This window comes from Neofelis nebulosa, chromosome 6, assembly GCF_028018385.1.
Source record: "Neofelis nebulosa isolate mNeoNeb1 chromosome 6, mNeoNeb1.pri, whole genome shotgun sequence".
In the NCBI taxonomy this organism is placed as follows: domain Eukaryota; kingdom Metazoa; phylum Chordata; class Mammalia; order Carnivora; family Felidae; genus Neofelis; species Neofelis nebulosa.
The window spans coordinates 145,820,691-145,843,020 of NC_080787.1; the positions used below are offsets into that span (position 1 = coordinate 145,820,691).

General features: G+C 43.6%; 1 protein-coding gene across 1 annotated transcript in view; it reads left to right on the forward strand.

Annotated features, from left to right (window-relative positions):
* The first annotated feature begins 7,164 nt into the window (after positions 1-7,164).
* The window catches only part of SNX9 (sorting nexin 9), a 116,693-nt gene continuing 101,527 nt past the window's right edge, over positions 7,165-22,330 (forward strand). The window contains exon 1 of the mRNA XM_058735775.1: positions 7,165-7,185. The gene's annotated coding sequence lies outside the window, so the exon portion shown is untranslated. The remainder of the gene's footprint in view (positions 7,186-22,330) is intronic.

A 22,330-nucleotide genomic window follows, 5' to 3' on the forward strand; every position in this document is an offset into this window, starting at 1 on the left:
TTTTTTGCCCATATGTGTCAAAAGAAGCATGAAAATAGTTGATGGAAGTTGATCCGCAGCCTTATAACACGGTCATTTCCGTGTCAGAGTTAACCTTTGGTAACTAATTTGGTTCCTTTTGTGCTTACATAATCACTTTTAAGAGTAATCATTATAACAAGATTCTGAGAGTCCCTGAGGATTCCCACCCCCAACTTTCTAGCTCCAATATTTAAAGTTAAACATTTGTGTTCGTGCTTACCTGGTTGAATTAAGTGGGTGCGAAGTGTTGAAAATACTGGTGGGAAATGAGTGAATTGCTCAGGACTGTTCCATGATATACATTAGTGAGAATAGCAGAAAACATACTTGGTAATGTCTCCTGAGCAAAAACCTCTTTGAGTGGAAGAATAGAAATATCTTCCTAATAGAGCTTTAAGGATTCAAGTTGGTTTTGATTATTTTTAAAAACTGTACAGAAAATGCTGACTATTCAATTTTGTGTACGTAATTTTTTAAGGGTCTTACTAAATAGAATATCTGGGTAGTATTTGTGTAGTCAAAAATTCTGACAGTAAAAAGGTCAACCACTTTTTTATTAAGGAAGGAATAGATGAGGAAGCATAAAATTTTTGCAGAGTTTTCTGTTGCACCGTTTTTATATTGACTATATGAAAATGAATAATTTTCCTTTGCCCACCTAAACCTTTTTAATTTTGCCTGTGCTGTTCCTTTCTTTTCTGGAATGCTGTTCTCTGGCTTCTTCCCTCCAGGTACCTTTTTTTTTTTTTTTTTAAACACCTTCTGTCGTAGCTCAAAGCAATGCTTCCTCCAGAAAGCCTTTCCTGATCTCGCTGACCTCTTACAGGGTGACATTGTGCGTCTGGGCTGCCATTTTACCTGTGATTTTGTCTAGTGACCGTCTCCTGTAGGAAGCTCTCAGCCCCAGGAGGCTGGGTCTGTGTGTATTTCCTCACTTTGAATCCTCTGTGACTGGCACAGGCAAGGCTCTTGATAAACTGTTACTGCATGAATGAATGTTGAATTTTCTTGCCTGGGTTCCTTGCTGTCCAGTTTGAAAGAGTAAAAGATATTCCAGTGACATAAGTGATGGCTGAAGAAAACTGTTTTCAGCAGTAAACTGTCTTTCTTGTTCACTGCATTTTAGTAAACTTTCCCTTTTTAAGTAGACATCCACAATGGACAATACACATCTACAGCGTAGGTACTAGCATGTGTTTGAAATCGAATAATTCAGTTTTATTGGTTCTTATGTTTTCAGGTGTTTGGAACAAACCTCATACTGCTGAGACTTTAACCCATAGTTGTTAGAAATGTGTCTGATTACCAAAAGTATAGGCTGTTACCATTTACCTTTTTGTTAATGATTTCTAACTTAATTGCATTGTGACCAGGGAATCTGACTGCTAGTAATACCATACCTGAAAATTTGTTGAGGCTACCGTTGTATCTGTCCTGTAGTGTGTTTTCATAAATGTGCTATCTGTTCATGAAAAGAGTATGTATATCCGCTAATTGACGTATATATTTGTATTCTGTGTGTGTCCATTAGATTGAATTTATTATACTGGTCACATGTGCATCCTTACAAAATCTGTTGTATCTGGCTGATCTGTTGTCTACTTGATGGAGATATTAAAATGCTGGATTTAAGAAATTTAAGAAGTTTAGGGGTGCCCTGGTGGTTCAGTCTGTTAAGTGTCAGACTTGTGCTCAGGTCACGATCTCACGGTTGGTGAGTTCAAGCCCCGCATCAGGCTCTCTGCTATCAGCACAGAGCCTGCTTCAGATCCTCTGACTCCCTCTCTCTCTCTGCCCCTCCCCTGCTTGCTCTCTCTCTAAGATAAATAAACATTTTTTTTTAAGTTAAAAAAAATTTTTTTTAAGTTTAGAATTAGTATCCTCTTCCAGGTGCTTTGAACTTTTTTATCCTTATGAAGGGACCCTCTTTATCTCTAGTAGTATGTTTTCTCATAAAGACAATTTTGTCTGAAGTTCATGTGGTTTCAGTAGCTTTCTTTTGGTAAATATTTGGCTGGTATATAAAAACCTATAGCTGAATTTTACCTTTTTATCTAGCCTGGTGATCTTTGTGGCTAGAGTTTTGTCTGTTTTTATTTGTGTTTGCTCACATGTTTGAATTTCTGGTTACCATCTCTGGACTGCCTGAGGATTTTTCCCCCCTTCCTCTTATTTTACTCCTCTTGACCTCAGTTTTTTGGAAGGTTTGTCCTATATGTCACTTTTTTTTTTCCAGTGGATATCATAAGCATGTATGTTACCATTTCTAAGTTAAAGTCTGAAGTTACTCAATATCATTGCCCTCCTTTTGAATTACAAAAAGGTCTTAAGATATATAACTCCAATCATGTCCCCCAATATAGTCAGCTACTGCCCAGTATTGTCATTCTTTTCCACCAAAAATTGGACATTATTTTTATTTCTACATAATGTTTATTTAGATTTAATCGAATTTTATTGTATCTTTGCTATTTCTGTTTACATTTCACTCCATTCTGGGATAATTTTCCTTCTGTTTAAAATGAATTCTTTGGAATTCCCATTGGGGAAGATTTGTTGTTGGCAAATCATTTATGTGTGAAAATGTATTTTGCTCTATGCTTGAAAGATAGGTTTCTTGGTTGACAGTTTAGCTCAGCATATTCGACGGTAGTATTCGCCTTTATTCTCTGGGCTTTCAGAGTTCCTTCTAAGAAGTGAGCGGTCTAATGTCCATTTAAGATGATCTGCCTGTTTAAGACCTTCCCTATATCATTAGTACATTGCAGTTCTAATTAGTACATATCATCAGTACGTTGCAGTTTTACCTTAGTGTGCCCATGTGTGAATTTTATATACACAGCTTGAACTTTACCGGGGGTGTCGGGTCTGAGGATGGGAATTTCAGTGGATCTAGAACAATGCAGTTCAGTAGAACTTTCTAGGATGATGGAAATGTTCTACATCCGTGCAGTCCTGTATGGTAGCCACCTGCCACATGTGACTAACGAGAATCTGAAATGTGGTTAGTGCGATTAAGGAACTGTGTTTTAAATTTTAATTTACATAGGCTCATGTGGCTAATGGCTGCATAGTGGGGAGAGCAGTTGCAGAGAATTCCCAGAGATGGTTATTTCATGAATATTCCCTCTTCCCCATTTTCTCTTTCTGGAGCTCTAATTAGCACGAAAAGGTCCAGCACATCTCTAACTTCTTTACTTTCCACCTGCCGTGTTTTCTTTGTGCTGCATTCTGGATAATTTCTTTGGCTCTCACCTGCAGTTCACTACTTTTTCTTTCTTTGGGTGTAATCTACTCTTTTATCCATCGCTTTTATTTCAATTATATTCTGTTTTTAGAAATTACATTTGATTCCATGGGGCACCTGGGTGGCTCAGTTGGTTAAGCGTCCATCTTCAGCTCAGGTCATGATCTTGCGGTTCGTGAGTTTGAGCCCCGTGTCAGGCTCTGTGCTGACAGCTCAGAGCCTGGAGCCTGTTTCGGATTCTGTGGCTTCCCTTCTCTATCTGCCCCTCTCTGGCTTACGCTCTCTCTCTCTGTCTCAAAAATAAATAAATAAATAAATAAATAAATAAATAAATAAATAAATAAAAATTATATTTGGTTCTATTTCAAGTCTGCTTGGTCATTCTTAATAGTCTCATTCTTAGCTCATTTTTAAGCTTCTGTTCAGCATGTTAAACATTTATAGTTTGTGTCTGTTCTGGTATCTGAAGTCTAATCATGCATCTGGTTCTGCTCACTCTTACTCATGGTGCCCTGTTTTCTTGTGTGTGTGTGTTTCTGTGATTTGCTCATTTTCCTTGGAATTTCATCTGAGGGAATTTTAATGCCCGGATCAAAGTTACAAGGTCTTCCAGAGAGAATTTGTCTTTGCTTATGCCGGTCTCCCAGGGACACTGCATTCTTGTGGTCACTCTAACTTTCTCACTCCTGGTTCAGTGCTTCCAGCCATACTGGTGGCAAAAATACAGACCTCAGATGTCTGGGGAGATTTCCCTTACTCCTGTACTCCAGGCCTATGAAAAAAACAGGTTTCCTTGCTGTCCGCTTTTGAACAATAGGTTCTCTCTTTGGCCTTTATATTGAAGTCCTTTTGGGGTCGCAGTGTCTAGCTCAATACAGGAGTCTTTCTCTCCTACCTCCCCCAGTGTAGCCTTCAGCACACAGACTCGAACTCGGAGTCTCCAGGGTCTCAAACTCAGGGTTTGGAGGAGACGCCTAGAGTGGAATCGTGGCTCAGCACGTATTTTTCTCCAAGGAGAGAAAGCACTCCCTTCCTGTGTGACCTCTCTAGAGCCTTTCCTTTTGTGCTGACTCAGTGGTGTGTTTTCAGAGGTGTTTATTTATGTGTGTGCTCGTCTTTTCCTTTTAATATTTTATTCAGCACTTAAGTGCTTCAGCCTGCGGGCGGTTCGGGGTGGTGGCTTGCCCTGTGTGCTGGAATAAAATCCGAGTCAGGGCATCTTTATAACAGACTGTAAAGTGAAGGAAGGGAACGTGCGCACGCACAGCGTTAACCTCTTCTTTGGAGGGAAAAAAGGTGAAAAAGCAAAGTAGTTAAGCATTTTAGTAGAAACCAAACCTTAAGCTATCAAAACAACAGACTGTGGCCATATTTCACTTTCCAATTGGGGTTTCTTTTCTTCCCCACCCCCCTTGTTGACTGTTCAAAGCACATGGTAGATTTAGCCCTTCTTATTCATTTTTAGATATTGTAACTGCAGTGTTTGAGGGTGTTATTCAGTATGACTCAGTTCTTCTAAGCTATTTTTAGTCTCTGAAAATGGAGTCATATAGTGTCGTTACCTGTAGAGGCAGGATGCAAAATCACCTGTTAGTGGCTATTTGCGTCAAAGAGACATATAAACTTTAGGGTTAAGGAGGGTGATAAATGCACCTTTATCCTGGGAGCCGATACCCTTCATCATTCACTGACTCCTTCATTTGAACTCCAAAGGATCTCAGAGCCAGGTCCTTCCGCTGCACTTGGGATGTCAGCATGAAAGGCCTCATCCGCGCTCTCAAAGAGCCTTTACCAAAGTCGTAGCCCCTGGATTGCAGGCTTTCTTCCGGGCACAGTGGGGGCTCCTTCCTGATGCAGTTTTTCAAGCCCGCAAGGCTTGCTAAGGAGCGGAAGTCTTGAAATGTCTATTTTTTTTTCTTTAATTCATCGAGTGAATTTTTGCCCTTATTCTATTACATCAGTCAGTTTTAAGATACTTCTGGAACACATTTGACAGTCTGGAAGTCCAGACTGCCTTGTAGGATCCCAAATGTCCAGTTCAGCAGGTACTTCAGTAGTGTCTGTGTACCCCTTTTACACTGGAAGTAAGAATGAGATTTGGATCCTTGCCTAAGAGAGTTGACAGTCAGAAATTAATGAGCTGTGTGAAATGTACCAGTTAAATGTCAGTTTAAATATATTTTCTAATGGGGATTCAGGAAAGAGGGCTTGAAAATGTAGATACGGGTGTGAATACTATTTGTCTATCTCATGGTGGTTGCACTCAGGAACTTCTCTTTCATCTTTTAGCCTGTTTTGAATTCTCAAGATTTTGAGTAGTGAATATTTGTTGCTTTTGTAATGAGGAGGAAAACAAGTTCTTTTTTTCTTTTTCTTTTCCATTTAAAAGCTTATTGTCATTAACTGGGCCCTGAAAGCAGATTCCCAAACTTACCTACCTTCTCTTAATTTGCTTTGAAGTATATAGTAAGATGAAAAAAGTGTTTGTTTGTTTTTTTTTTTTAACGTTTATTTATCTCTGACACAGAGAGAGAGACAGACCATGAACGGGGGAGGAGCAGAGAGAGAGGGAGACAGAATCGGAAGCAGGCTCCAGGCTCTGAGCCATCAGCCCAGAGCCCGACGCGGGGCTCGAACTCATGGACCGTGAGATCGCGAGATCGCGAGATCGTGAGATCGTGACCTGAGCTGAAGTCGGTCGCCCAACCGACTGAGCCACCCAGGCACCCCTGAAAAAAGTGTTTTTAATTAATGCTTATAAATAGTGGCACTTCAATAGAAAAATACTAATGCATGCAGGATTACAAATAGAAACTAAAAATTTTATTTTACTTCCTGAAGCACTATATTTTCTTCTGCCAAAGGAGAAGAAAGTATGGTTTTTAATTTTCGAAAATAACTAAAAACTTACCAAAAGCAGCACTGAAGTTCTTAACAATTGCTGCTTTATAGATACTTTTGTACTTTTAACCAAAGCCTGCTGGTGCCCTTTCCCTCAGGAGCTTGAAGGAAGCAGAGCTCCCTAGCCTCCTGTGGGCTGGACTGGTTTTCTTCACTTCCTTACGTTCCCCACCTTCATAAGATTTTAGAGTCAAGAGTTGAGTTTTAAGATTTTATAGCCTTTTCGTTGGTGTGTCAGACCTACTTTGTCTTGTGATTGTCCTTCCCAGTGAGTAAAGCACATTCAATGGCCTTGTAACCGCCTCCCCAGCCTAGAAAATCCAGTAGGTTTTAGATTACGGAGATCTGTAGTTACATTATATTGATTTGTCTTAATCAGTTAAAGCCAAGATGATACCAAAGAATATGGAGATTGTGTTTTAAAATTCTGATATTTAAAGCTGCTTCTAGTATTGACTGCTCTATCTGTAACATTCCCCTTTTTGATAAATAAAAATATTTCATGTCTGTTTCTGTAGTTTGTATTGTGAAAGTAATAGGTAGTTCTCTAAAATGCAAGTATTAATTATTTTTCCTCAAACTCCCCTCTTCTCTGCCTTATTAACAATCTGTGCTGTAAAGAGATTACGGCTGTGGCAATAAGCTTTCATCTAAGGGAGAAATTGGATTCTTACTGAAATATATGGATGTTTTATGAGCTATGATCGTGTTTTTGAGGTTTTAGGCACTAATGGCAGAGCTGTGGTACCCTGGCTGCATCACAGCCCCCACCCAGAGAGCTCGTTAAATCACAATTGCTGGGCTTCGCAGAGTTCCAGATTCAGGAGGTGGGGCCCAGAACATGCATTTCTGCCAGCTCCCAGGTGATGTTGATGCTGCTGGTTTGGCATGACACTTTGAGAACCACTGTGTGGAAGATGGAAAAAGAAGAATCAGAACCTGAGTTCTGTTCTTGGTTCATCCCTAAAATCCGTGGGCTGTAAAACGGGTGGGCCACACTAGTGCACCTGTGAGCAGTGAGTATGGTTTCTTGTTTCAAGGACTCTTCTGTCTAACTGGGTTCAGGTGATGCTGAAAATCAGATCAGTAGTCTCCAGTAAAGACTGTTTAGTTTCTTGTCAGCTTGTGGTTTTCAGTAACTTTTCAGTGTTGTGTTGATGGGTCATTTGTATTGTATGCAAATGGGTCTCTGTTAGGGTGGTGAGGTGGCTGTAGCTGGTTATTAACTTTTCCTGTTGCTTTTAGTTGGCTAAAAAACAGGCCATACAATTGTGTTTATCATTATAGTTCACAGTATTCAGCCTAGATTTATTTGCTTTGTATAGTATGTTCCTAACGTGGCTGTATAATGATGACAATTTTAATTCACTAGGAGGGGGGCGCCTGGGTGGCTCAGTCCGTTGGGCGTCCGACTTTGGCTCAGGTCGTGGTCTCGCGGTCCGTGGGTTTGAGCCCCACGTCGGGCTCTGTGTTGACAGCTTGGAGCCTGGAGCCTGCTTCGGATTCTGTGTCTCCCTCTCTCTCTGCCCCTCCCCCACTCATGCTCTGTCTCTGTCTCTCTCTGTCAAAAAAAAAATAAATGTTAAAAAAAATGACTTTAATTCACTAGAGGGGAATACTATGTAAGAGAATCCTGTTTTTTTAATTATTTTATGATTCAGATAATCTATGATATTTGTGTAAATCTAGTTTTTTAAATCTTATTTGTGTAGTATGTACCTATTAATTTTGGTGAATTTGAATTTCATCAGATGCAACTTTTCTGTTTTCCTCTGAGCAACTCTTCAGCTTTCCTTGGAAGACCCCTTAGAAGCCTTAAAAAAGTAAATTTTTCTTCAAGTATTTATTAAAGCCAGAGAAAAGGCTGAGTATAAGCCCTGAACTAGAAGAATCTACCCTTGAGTAATTGCATTGATTGGTCTGGGACTCCTGCATGAAAGGCAAGGGTGTGCTTTGGAAAATGGCTTTGTGAGTGAGAGGCTGGCTGTGCTCCTATAATGTGCCTGTGCCATTCCTAAGAATTAGCACGTGTCTGAATAAGAATGGTACAGAGAGGGGCACCTGGGTGGCTCAGTCAGCTAGGCGTCTGACTTCAGCTCAGGCCATGATCTCGCGGTGTGTGAGTTCGAGCCCCACATCGGGCTCTGTGCTGACAGCTCGGAGCCTGGAGCCTGCTTCAGATTCTTTGTCTCCCTCTCTCTCTGCCCCTCCTCCCCTCATGCTCTGTCTCTCAAGAATAAATGTTTAAAAAAGATTAAAAAAAAAAAAAAGAATGGTACAGACTGATACTTGTTTAAAATTTTTTTTTTAAGTTTATTTATTTATTTTGAGAGACAGAGACAGCACGAGGCGGGGAGGCGAGGGATGGGGGAAATCCCAAGCAGGCTCCATGCTGCCAGCACAGAGCCAGACACAGGGCTTGAACTCTTGAAACCCTGAGATCATGTCCTGAGCCGAAACCAAATGTGGGACGCTTAACCAACTGAGCCATTCAGGCACACCCAGACAGGTATTTTAAAATCTTTGTTGGCATTTACACCAAAGTCTTTTTGTTGGATCCATAAACAATATATACTATTAGTTACAGAAGGAATAAATTTAATTTTCCTGCTGTCTGTGGTTAACATTAGAATATTATTATACGTAAATACCAGGGATATTTATGGAAAATATTAAGTGTGCTACCAAAACTCAAGTGCATGGGTGTGTTTTTCATTCAACAGGCTTTGTTGAGATCTTGTAAATACTGTAGGTGCACAATGCATGTATATTCTTCCAGTGTCAAAGAATTTCTAGTCTAGTGGGCGAAAACACTTGAATCTCTTTAACTGAATGTTGTAGTTGCTGCTGTGGATGTAGATGCCGTGTACAGTTAGGGCACAGTGCTGGGAGTCAGAAGTGAGACGCTCATTTCTTCATTGACTTTCACTGGGCAGTTAAGAGTAAAAATGAACTTGTGCCAATAAAGAGACCGTAGTTTGAAAACTTCATGTAAAAATCAAAACTAGTTAAATACTCGGACATACATTAGTCAGAACACGGAGGAGGGTCGTTCCTCTACTCGAGGATATTAGGGAGTAATGTTAGATAAACGAAGACACATTCAGTTTGAGATCTCTTTTAAAGACTTCTTTATTAGGGACTTGCCCCTGCAGGACAGAAAGTACGTTTCACAGAAAGCGGACATCTTCAGTCTCCCTGGTTGTGATCTAAAATTTTATCTGAGGCTGGCCGCACTAAGCCACTTTGAAGAACCCGGCTCTTTCTAAAACCCTGTGGTCGTGGACAGAGTCTTAAAATGGTTAAAACAGATCTCCTTTTGATTTCCAGGTTAGCAGTTTAGTTAAAACATTTGGAGTGTTTTATATGCCTGGTTTGCAACACCTCCAGTTTATTCTAGATTAGGGATTCCCCGCTGGTGAGCTTTCAGGGGATTTTTATTTATCTTTGGTCTTTAAATGAGCAAACATTGTTATAGACTGGGTGTCTTCTTCACATTTGTAATATGGTTTAAAAATATGTCAGCTGTGATATTAATAAAATCTGGATCATTTAAAAATGTTAATGACTTTGGGGCGCCTGGATGGCTTAGTCAGTTAAGCATCCGACTTTGGCTCAGGTCATGACCTCCTTGCTCGTGAGTTCAGGCCCCAAGCCCCGCGTCGGGCTCTGTGCTAACAGCTTAGAGCCTGGAGCCTGCTTTGGATTCTACGTCTTCCGCCACCCCTCCCCCCGCCTCGTGCTCTGTCTCTGTCTCAAAGATAAATAAACATTTAAAAAATTTTTTTAAATGTTAATGACTTCATAGTACCTTTGTGGCATTGCGTATTAATAAATTGTGCTTTTGTGTAATTACTGTTGTTTGTGGGGTGATGTATGTATGTATGAATTAATTTTGGGGTTGTTGGGATCCCTCTATGATTCAAGGTGACTTTTGTATAAAAGCCCATTTCCCTTAATCAGTATTTGCTTTACCTTAAGTTTCATCTTTAGAAGAGAGATTTTGTTGGGTTTTCTATTAGAGATGCAGTGAACAAATAAAGTCAGTTTTATGTGATTATGAAGTTTATGTGTTTCAGTGCAATAGTGGTATAGCCCAGAGATTGGGAGTCTGGGCTCAAATCCCAATCAAATCCAGCTACATAACTTTGGAAAGTTACTTAATGTTTCAGATCCCTCATCTGTAAAATACAAGTAATCATATGAACTCAAATGTGAATTCCATTGCACAGTCCAGGTGTGGAAAAAAATAGAACTTTATTTTTCATTAATAATTTACCACAATCGTGTCGATTCTACTGGGTAAGTGAAACTATCATCTGTGAGTTCGCAGACCTCCTTCTCTTGCCTCACGGCTGAATTGAGGGTGGAGATACCTTTGTAATGTCATTGCCTGGGGGGGGACCCCATCCTGCCCTCCGGCCACCTCTCCCCACACTGGAACCATTCTGCTATTGCCACACTCTCATGGGACACATCTCTGCAAAGCTCAGACACTTTCTGTCCTAATGTAACATACAGCTGTTTGTACCCCTCCGGTCCATTTGCCGTTTCCCCGGGGCTCTGGCACTATGATGCGGTCTCCAGAACTCTCCATTGCGTCTACACTCTGTCCTGTACTTCTCCACCCCAGACCATCTTCCCCAGGCTTTGGAGGCAGAAGTGGCAAGGGGAGAAACAGGTCTTGCCTTATCTCTCCTGTGCAGTGTTTCTCACAGGTGTAGACCTAGAGTTCCCTCTGTTCTTAGGGCCTTTGGAACCCGCAGCTGGGAAGACTGTTGTGTTCCACTGTGTCCTGTCCCTCCGCTGAGGCAGTGACGCTGCTGACTTGGGGGTGGGGAGGTGGGAGTAAAGACAAGGAAAACAAAAATCCCTAAGGATGAAAAAAATTATATTTTAAAGCTATTATCTCTACCAAATTATCTTAAGAATTAAGTGAAAATTCTTAGAAAGGACTTACCAAGTGTCTGGCTTATTGCAAAGGATAGTTGTTATGGTTGAATGGTGTTATTGATATTATTGTGAAAGTAGAGTATAAACTAAGATCTGTTAGACCCCAGGATCTAGAGTCTACCTTAACTGTATTCAGGGAGCTGAAATAAGCTTTTCTAATTTCCAGTTACTTTTGTGGATGTGATCAGCTTTTCCATCTCCTTCATATTTATCTAAAACTTTGGATAAACTTCCCAGATTGGGGTGCCTGACAATTTGAGTTTGATTCTTTTTGCCGTTGCCTTGGTGAGCCTCGTTAATTCCGGTAAATTACCTTTCATACATCAAAACAAGATAATTCTGGTAAATTATCTTTCATCAAAAACAAGACCAAATGTTGGAGGCAGAAAGAAGTATGAATAAAATCACAGAGTACATTGGCGGGGCACCTGGGTGGCTCAGTCAGTCAACTCCGACTTCGGCTCGGGTCATGATCTCGCAGTTCATGAGTTCAAGCCCCGCGTCGAGTTCTGTGCTGACAGCTGGGAGCCTGGAGCCTGTTTCGGATTCTGTGTCTCCCTTTCTCTCTGCCCTTCCCCCACTGACCCTCCGTCTCAAAAATAAACACTAAAAATAATTAAAAAAAAAAAAAACAACCAAGAAGTGCGTTGACATTGCTGGAAACCCTATGGTGGAACAGCACCACGTGCGTGGAGCAGCTCTGCTTGCTAAGTTCTTAGATGGCACATCTCATTGGATCCTCGTGGTAGTGGTTCTCCATGTCCCCCTGTTCCTTCAGTATATTGTTGAGCACCTTCCATGGGCCAGAAACTGTTGGGAAACAGTAGGAATACAACCTTGAAATAATTCAAAATCCCTGCTGTCGTGAACCTTGCTGTCTAGGGGAGGAGATGACAACAAACAAGGTCAGCGAGGAGAAGGGATAAGGGAAGGAGGAAGCTCTGACCGTGAAGAGGAGAACCTGCCCGTGAGCGCGTGCACACACAGCGTTAGACGTGGCCGGGGAAGGAGACCCTCCAGCAAAGAACTGAAGGAAGGCGGGGAGCAGGCCACTTGGATCCTTGGGGCCCCAGCTCTGTTTCCGCCCCCGGAGTAGCACCCCGGGGGTCAGCCTGGCAGCCGGAGCTGGGAAGAGCCGTGGGGGCCTGGTCGGGTCTGGGGCCTCATGGGTGATGATAAGGCCGGTGGCATTCATTCCCAGTGCGAGGTGAATCCCTGGCACGTTTTCAACAGACCTAAAACCGCTGGCTTTTTTTTTTTTTTTTTTTTCTTTTTCTTTTTGGAATCCAGCTGGCCTCTATTGGCCAAAGCTAACTGGGGAGTTAATGCTCTGTTCACTTTCTCTCTTCTTGAAACTTGATTGTATCTAATTAGAGTACCACTAGGAAAATTCTGTGTGACCTTTAAGCCAAAAAAGGAAAGAGCTCCAAAAGGACTGATAGATTATCCTTTTTTGAAAAAAAACTATATGTGTATTTTTATTTAAAAATTTTTTTTTAATGTTTCTGAGAGAGAGGCAGAGCATGAGTGGGGGAGGGGCAGGGAGAGAGGGGGAGACACAGAATCAGAAGCAGGCTCCAAGCTCTGAGCTGTCTGCCGAGAGCCCGACACGGGGCTCAAACTCACAAACCGTGAGATCATGGCCTGAGCTGAAGTCGGTCGCTCAACCGACTGAGCCACCCAGGCGCCCCCAAAAAAACTATATTTTTAAGAGGACACTTCTCATGGTCAGCACTGAGTAGTGTATGGAATTGTTGAATCCCTTTATTGTATACGTGACACTAATATAACACTGTACATGAGCTATACTGGCATTAAAAATAAATAAATTAGCCTTTTATATACAAAGACTGTCTCAGCCAAGTCAGTTGAAAATAGTTTTGTTTTGTTTTTTTTAATGTTTTAATTTACTTTTGAGAGAGACAGAGACAGAATGCAAGTGGGTTAGGGACAGAGAGAGAAGGAGACACAATCCAAAGCAGGCTCCAGGCTCCGAACTGTCAGCACAGAGCCCAAAGCGGTGCTCGAACCCACGAGCTGTGAGATCATGACCTGAGCCGAAGTTGGACGCTCAACCAACTGAGCCACTCAGGCGCCCCATAGTTGAAAATAGTTTTTAAATGAAATTTAAAAAATCTTAAGCACACTGGATTTTAGATTTTATCTGATAGGACTTTTCAGCTGTCTCCTGGTTGTACTGAAAGTAAATACATACACCTATCTGGCCACTTGCTTAGTTGGACTAAAAGATGGTTCGTTTGGCCGTCTTCTGTCCTCATCCTATTGACCTCACTGGTGTTCACCCAGACAGTAAGTGAAATATTGCCAGACCGGCAGGTTTTAGATACAAAAAATATTTATAACTAATGACAACCAACTACATTCCTCCTCTGACTGGAGTCACTACTTGCTAAAGCAGCAGACTTTGAGGCCTCAGCAGTTTTGAGAACAGTAGTGTAAGAAGGCAACAGGAACTCCGAGAATTGGGTCAGAATGTTCTCACAAGCGTAGAACAAGTGGCATCATCCTGGCTTAGGATTTTGAGATTCAATGAATCTTTATTCTTTTCCCGGTTCCATTAGTGATTTTGGGGGGGAAGGGAGGAGCGGTGTGCAATAGATTACTGAAATTTTATATTATTTGTCCTTTAAAACTCCATGTCTGTGAGTTTTAAAGATAATACCTTGGCATGACTCAGTATTTTTTTAACTTTTTATTTATAAAAATTCCAAACAAACACAGACGAAAGAATAGTACAGTGAACCCTCCCCCGCCCCCCATGCCCATTATCAGCCTCACTGGCTACCAGCTCCTGGCCCATTTTCTTCCCTCAAACCTTCCTCACCCATTTCCCCCTTCCTTCATTATTTTGAAGCAAATTCCAGACCTATTCTTTCATGGTAAATATTTTAGTATATCCCTCCCAAAGTAAGACTTTTTAAAAACCCATAACAGGGGTGCCTGGGTAGCTCAGTTGGTTGAGCATCTGACTCTCGATATCGGCTCAGGTCGTGATCCCTGGGTCACGGGATCGGGCTGCACGCTTAATGTGGAGGCTGCTTGAGATTCTTTCCCCCTCTGTCCCGCTCCCCCACTCGTGCGCGCTCTCTCTCTGTATCTAAAACATAATAAATAAATAAATAAATAAATAAATAAATAAAAACATAACAATTATTCCTATCATTTAAAATTCGAGAATAAATCCTTAATATCTTGAAATATCCAGTCTGATGGTATACAGTGTTGTAAACATTCATAAATTAATAATGTGCTCTATTTACATGGCTTGATACGCATTCAGATAAAGACCATGCCATCTAGCTTAGCTAGATGCTTAGGTGATAGTTAAAATAGGGGCGCCTGGGTGGCGCAGTCGGTTAAGCGTCCGACTTCAGCCAGGTCACGATCTCGCGGTCCGTGAGTTCGAGCCCCGCGTCGGGCTCTGGGCTGATGGCTCGGAGCCTGGAGCCTGTTTCGGATTCTGTGTCTCCCTCTCTCTCTGCCCCTCCCCCGTTCATGCTCTGTCTCTCTCTGTCCCAAAAATAAATAAAAACGTTAAAATGATTATTGATTGGCATTTGTATGGATCTGCCAGTGTTAAGACAAATTTTGTCATAAGTAGTGTGTGCATAGCTAGCATACCACAGGCTTTAGAATATATATGTGTGTTGCTCTTCTCGTGTTGACTCACTGCCCTTAACAGAATCCTCGGCAGACGAGGCCTTTCCGAAGCCTTTCTGCCCAGTTCGGGTGGTGCCAGCAATGGGAAGATGCTTTGGATTAGGGAAGAATGGGGTTATAGAGGCATTTATTACATCAGAGTGACCTCCAAGTGATGGTTAAAAAGTTGATGAAGAATGAAAAGAAAATACCATCATGTTTTAATGTAGGAATACATAAATCTACATTTCCTTACCAATCCTTTGATAGAAAACCAAGGTCTGATTGGAGTTCTAAGTGATCCATCTTGTGTAATCTCAGAATGCATTGCCTAGGATTTCCATTTTTAGTTTCTTTTAAAGAGCTTTTAAAGAATTTAAAAACAATTTCAAAGCATTGTGGATACAGAATTCTAGATTTTTAAAAATTATTTCCCATTTGTCCTGTTGTCTCAGCTGCATTAGTTTGACAGTAAAGTTTTTAGCAACTTAACTTTTTGTCACTGTTCCTCCAAACATTCAACTGATTTTCCTAGAAACAATTACTCCTTTGTCACAGTCTTGTGTGAAAGGCAGCAATAGTTCAGTTGCATGGCTACAGCCATAAGTACAACTACATAAACGGGTTTCGGAACCATCTTGGTATGTATATGAGGGGTAGCCTGCTAAATGCAAGAGTTCAGGATGCCACGCGTTTCACCCAGAGCCCAGACAGCGCCGGTAAATTAGGAAAAGTTGACATAGAGGGCACAGGCTACGTGACACTCTCCTGTTAATGAGTCACACTGTTGAAATTTGTGGCTGGTTACCTGGGATTGCTTGGCTTGGACTGTGGTTCCCGCGGGCTCAGAGGAGGATTGACAGGAGATGGTGAATTCAGTGTTTGTTCCTTAGTCTAGTACCTTGACCAGCTGCGTCCGGTAGGGCCATTATCATGATGTGAGTGATGAGAAGAGCTTTTGTGACATTTTCAGTGAAGATGGATTTTAGACGGTGACCTAAAAAATAACGAAATGTAGTTTACTAAAGTAATGTGGTGTCATTTTTTTTCTGTTTTACAGACGAGAATGGTATAGCTCTTGAAACTTAGAGATTTTACGGGGCGCCTGGGTGGCGCAGTTGGTTAAGCGGCCGACTTCAGCCAGGTCACGATCTCGCGGTCCGTGAGTTCGAGCCCCGCGTCGGGCTCTGTGCTGACAGCTCGGAGCCTGGAGCCTGTTTCGGATTCTGTGTCTCCCTCTCTCTCTGCCCCTCCCCCGTTCATGCTTTGTCTCTCTCTGTCCCAAAAATAAATAAAAAACGTTGAAAAAAAAAAATTTAAAAAAAAAAGAAACTTAGAGATTTTACAAGTGTGGGGAACTTGAGAGTTTACAGTTTCTGCAGTAGCCTTTCCTTCCATCCTGGAAGTAGGGGCAGACTTAATCCTATGGAAAAAAACCTCCTCTGCCAGTGGCGATGGACATGGTAAGCTTTCTTAGCATTTCAGCTTAGCCTGTCTTCTGTGTTTACTGGAATCCACAACCGAAGTGACTAGGGTATTAAAAAAAGGAAAGTCAAGCATTCTCTCTGTCCTTGAGGCCCTCCATAGTGTTATCAAACACAAAAACAAAAACCAGCTGCACGAGAGCGTATTCAAGAGGAAAACGAAAGCTACAGACCACTCACTGAAGCTCGAAACGCCCTCTGCCCGGCTGCCTCTGTCTTGTGCCCTCCCTGCCGGCACCTGCCTCCCGGCCCACTGTGCTGCTTCTGTTTTACTAGTGCATTCTCTTGATCACACCGTATCTTTTTCCCATTAGCCTTGGAAGACAGTGACTCTTCCTTGCTAGTGTTCGTCTCCCTGTAGAGTGATTTGTACTGGATATTCAGTAGATGAATTTTTTTTTTTTTAATTTTTTTTTTCAACGTTTTTTATTTATTTTTGGGACAGAGAGAGACAGAGCATGAACGGGGGAGGTGCAGAGAGAGGGAGACACAGAATCGGAAACAGGCTCCAGGCTCCGAGCCATCAGCCCAGAGCCCGACGCGGGGCTCGAACTCACGGACCGCGAGATCGTGACCTGGCTGAAGTCGGACGCTTAACCGACTGCGCCACCCAGGCGCCCCAGTAGATGAATTTTTGAGTAAGAACCAGGAGCCACCTGGGGGTGCTGGAAAGCTCAGGCTTTGCCATCAGAAAGCCCTGGGGTACAATCCTGGCTTCAGCGCTCACTTTCTTGATCTTTGACTGCAGGCAGATGAATCACTCTGGGCTGTGATTCCTCATCTGTAATGATGCAGGCGTGTTAAACTTCTGATGTGCAGGAAAGTCTCAAAGAACATAAAGAATCATCCTCCCCTTGGTCCACATATGAATTGTACCACCCCTGGGAGACCTTGGCCTAGGCTCCTCAGGCCTAGATCACTCGCTAGGGTAGACACGGAGTTACCTTACCTGACTCACAAGAGGGAGGGTGAAACCTTAACCAGAAGCGGGGGGTGGGGGGCTGCATCCAGTATGGGGGGAAGAAGAGGGCACAGATGAGAAATAGAGTCACGGGGCGGGGGAGCGGTTGGTACTGTGGAGTGGGGGAGAGGCCTAGATTTTTAGATCGTGGAGGATCTTGAATGCCAGGGAATGAATTTGAAGTTGATCTTAGGTGATGGGGTACCATTCGAACTTTTTGCTGTGAATGGTGCCTGTGTTATGAGGGGAACTTTGCAGTAGTGTGTACAGGCAGCTGGGTGAGAGGGAAGGTCATGGCAGGAAGATCAGCCCAGGGGCTCCAACGCGGCAAAGAACTGGGTAAAATGCCACTTTTCCACTCGCTGGTCATTCGACCTCAGGACCTTAGTGTATGTGATCTTGTGAGCTGCTGTTTCTCCTGCAAAGCTAAGTGAACCGCCACCATGGGGCTATTTTGAAAGTTAAATCCGGGCATATGTAAAGTGCCTCACTGCTGGAGAGGCTTAGTCCATCCCCACTTGGCTTTCCCTCTTTGTTGCGCTATTAATTTGCAGGAAGGACCAGTTGGGAGGGGAAAGAGAGGAAGCTGGCAGAGATCTGGTCAGAGGCACCTTCCGTGCCCCAGAGACGGTGCCTCGTTGGGACCTGGCCAAGAAGCTTTCCTGTCTTCTCCATCTCAGATGTTATGAATCCCGTATTTGTAAACTTTTTCTGTCTGTTGGTTGCTATTTAGTCTAACTGTCTTCATTTGGCCATGCATGATTCATTCTTCTGTTTTTGGCATACGAAACTTCAAGTTGGCCCTTCGAATTGTGTTTTATTTTGCTAACTTTGGCAGTCTTATTTTACTGCCTTACACTTGTGCTACAATAAAAACCAGGTCTAGTTTTGCGGTTTTATGTCAGCTGTGTGAATCTAGAAGACACATTATCCTAAAGAGGAACCACTGATAAAAATAAATCCTGGTTAGGAGTTCTGCCCTTCTTCCACGTAGCGGTTTAAAGCAGACACCCACATTCCTCACGTAACCCAGTTGTATGTGTATTCGTGTTGAAGGGAAAAGCATCATTTTGAGTAGTTTAATTTTAAAGATCTCTGTGTTTCACTTTAAATAGTGTTCTTGAAATACTTAAAAAGTTTTTTTGTTTTTTTCATTTAAGACAGGGGACACTCTTTGTTCAGACCTGTCAGAGAAATGGACAGCTTGGGTCTGTGACAAAGTGGTGTGTTTTAAAGCAAAGATCAGTAATTGCATGAGGATATGCTGCTACATACACGTTGACTTCAGGGCACAGATCAGAGTTTACTGTTCCTCTCGTTCCTCATCCTCTCCTTCAACAGAATCCGCACCGACCTCCTTACAGTCTCTGTCAAGGGGAGCCACGCCCTCACCCACATACCGGTGAACAAAGGCACGCTTGTTATACGTCAGGTCAACCTTGTGGTCCGGGCGAGCCCAGGCACCCCAGCAATGGCTGGGGTGTTGCTCAACACGCATGCAGCTCACTGTGCTTTGGCCAGGTCTCCACCAGGTCCCGCAGGGGGAGGCGGGTAACTAATGCCGACTTTGAAGCCAGCGGGGCACCAGTCCACAAACAGGATGGTATGCTTCCTCCTGACGGTGGCAGTGGCGGCACTGACATCTTTGGGAACCGTGTTGCCACGGTACCCCGGGCAGGAAGCCATGGCGAGGGTCACATTTCACCATCTGGTTGGCTGGCTCAGAGCACGCGTCGGTGATCTCTCCTACAGAAAGCTGTTCAAGGCAGGCTTTCTCAGCAGAGGTGACAGGAGCATATGTGGCCGGAGCGAGAGGGGCGTGGCAGTAGGGTACGAGGTCGGCCCGGAATTCTGTCAGATCAACATTCGGGGCTGCATCGAATCTGAGGGAGGCGGTGAGGTCAAATCGTGTCCTCCATATCAGTTAGTGTAGGTTGGGTGTTCAGTTCCGAGGTTTCTGTGACATGTCATAGATGGCCTCATTGTCAACCGTGAAGGCACAGAGTGTTCCGGGGTGATGTGGGTAGTGAGGATGGAGTTGGAGGGCTCAGCTACAGCCGTGGAAACCTGGGGCCTGGGTAAATGGAGAGCTCCAGCTTGGACTGCTTGCCATAATCAATAGATGTTGGAGGGAGCAGGGAGGTGAACCCGGCAGCAACTTCCGCTCCCAAGTGGAAAACCAAGAGACCCTGAAGACCTGTGCACTGGTTGGCCAGTTTCCAGACTCGGCCCAAGACAAGGCCAATGATGATCTTGCCAATGGTGTAGCGCCCTCAGGCGTAGTTATTGGCAGCATCTCCCTTGCCCGCGAGGGGCTGCTCGATGGTGAAGGGCTGGCGGCGGGTGCCAGTGTGAGCCTCATCAGTGCCCATGGGTCCCAGGTCTGCAAACACCGGCCTGGGCACATGCTCGCCAGCACCTGTCTCACTGAAGAAGGCATTGAAGGAGTCAGCTCCTCCCCCAGTGGTCTTGTCACTTGGCATCAGGCCGTCAGGCCGGATGCCGTGTTTCAGGCAGCAGAGCTCCCAGCAGGCGTTGCCGATCCGGACACCAGCCTGGCCAGCCAGGATGGAGGTGCATTCACGCACGGCTGCCGAGCAGATGGCGGAGAGGAAGAGGACAGGTTGTCGCGTCTCAGAGCACGACTCTTAGGCGGTCGACGTAAGAGAAGCTGCCAGTGTAAAATATTTAACTTGAATTCTTTAAATAGGCCCAAAAGGACTTGCAGGTCATCTAGTCTAACCCTGTCATTTTTCGCGTTTGAAAGCTAAGGCCTAGAAAATAAATATTCAGTGTCTTTTACTTTATACAGTAATCATGGTTATGATAAGGACCCTGAGTCATTAGGAACAGGCTTTTTTTAAATGAGTCCTACTTTCAGGGTAGTCTTTTTGAAACCAGGAAAATATGTAATACAAAAGAAGGACCATGAGAGATGAATTATTAAAAAACTTCATCTCTTTTGGTTATTGAGCTTTCAGGACAGAGAAGGCGAGCAGGAGCTGCCGGGAGGGCATTGCTGAAAAGGATTGCTGAGGCCACGTACAAACCATGCCAAGATTAGTAATTTCTTCCCTGGGCCCAGGAAGGAGCAGGGGAGCTGATGTAATATACCTAACATCTTCTGTTCTGGTTTTTAATAGGGCTTGATTCCTGTAATTTAGTTTTCAGTATATTTTATTCATAGGTTGTATAAATGATATTTCCTTTTGTCTCCTGAATGCTTGTTTTTTTGTTTTTGTTTTTGTTTTTTTTTTTTTATGGAAGCGTCAGGGAAGTCATGCTAAAAATAAGGTGTTCATTTTTAAAACTCTTTTGTAAGTGTTCCTTTGTATCATTTGACCTCTTGTTTATTTACACTTAGCACTTATGACCTAGCATTTCCCCAGGGCCTTTGCACTTGCTGTCCTTCCTGCCATACCTGGGCGTAGTCCTCCAGCCCTGTTCGTCACCAACTAGCTCCCTCATTCTTTAGGTCCCAAATGACCCCTTCTCAAAGCGCCTTTCCCCAAACACCTTAAAGTAGCCTGCACCAGCCTGTTACTCTATCACATCACCTAATTTCTCTCATTGTCCTTAGCACCAGCTGGAATTACCCTGTGTTGAGTGGCATCTCTTTCTGCTAACACACTCTGAGGGAGGGTAGACGTGTTGTTAGCTTTTCACCACTGTGTGGGCCTGGAACAGGGCGTGGCAGTAGGGACTGCCTGTTACATTTGATGACAAAATGAATGCATATCCGCCATCTAGCTTCAGCCTGGTTTCTAGCCATCAGCTTTAGTGACTCCATTGCATCCCAGGAGAATTGCCTCTGACGGCGTTGAGCAGAAAAAACTAGGATATTGGCGGGGGGGGGGGGGGCAGGCAATTCTCTCCCAAAATTACGGTAGAGTTTAAGAAAGTACAATTAAGAAACGTTTGGGATAAATGTTGACATTTTGCAAAGAAATGTTTAGCTTATAAACTCAAGAGATTTATGATTGCCTGTTAAAATATTGGCTTTTGGTTCTTTTAGCTGGGACAGCAAACCTGGACTAGTGAAGTTTTTCATCTTAAGAACAGTGTATTTTCTGTAATTTCATCACCAAATTAGGAGGTTGGGTAGATTTGGAAATGGCAGAGAATTCATTAGCTCAAACATTCTAAACACCTGTTAGGAGGTAGCCGCTGTGCTGTGATGACTGGGTTAATAATTCATCCATCAAACATATTTGAGTGACTGCTGTCAGGTGCTGTGCTGAACAAGACCGAGAAGGAACCTACAGTGTAGTAGAGAACACAGAGAAGTAAACCAGCCAAGCTAGTGTCGTGCAAATACAGTGACGGAGGAGTGCAGCCCCCTGCCCCCGCCCCCCCACCCCCGGCAGTTCACAGGAGGGGTGCATGACCAATTTCAGAGGTTTTTAGGGTGCTTCCCATAAGTGGAATCTAAGCTGGGACTTGAAAGGTGAATGGGACTTAGGTAAAGAAAGAGGGAAGGTGTGTATAGATTTGGGGTTCATCAGTGTACGGATGAAGTCGTCAGGGTGGTTGTCATCCAGGCAGAGTGTATACGGTAAGGTGAGCATGGGGCCTGGGGAACACGAGCCTTTAAGGGGGCCTGCCTCCACGAGAAGACTGAGAGAGGAGAGACAACAGACAAGGCGGAAGTTGTGGGCACGTGTGCAAAGCCAGAGGGAGGAAATGTTTCAGGAAGGAGTAGACCGCGGTGTCAGATGCGGCCAGGAGAAAGGAGGGTCCAGCAGGTTGCGGGTGGGAAGGTTGCAGGTGGCCTTGGCCAGAGCTGTTCCAGGGGCGCCAGGTGGCAAAGCTGGACTACAGAGGGTTAAAGAGTGAGGAGCAGGTGAAATAGACACAGGAAACGTGGACCGCCTGTCTTGAAATTTCTTAGATTAAGAGAAAGCATTGGTCAAAGGAGTCCTTGGAGTTGAGGGAGGATTCTGTTTCCTTTTTAAAGATGTAACAGGCATGAGTGTTTGGATGCCAACGGGAAGGAGACAGGAGAGGTTGAAAATCCTGGAGTAGCTGGAAAGTGTAACTTGCTGAGCGTTGTCCCATTGTGACTAGGGGTGGTCAGGTGCAGATTATCTCTGTACTTTACCC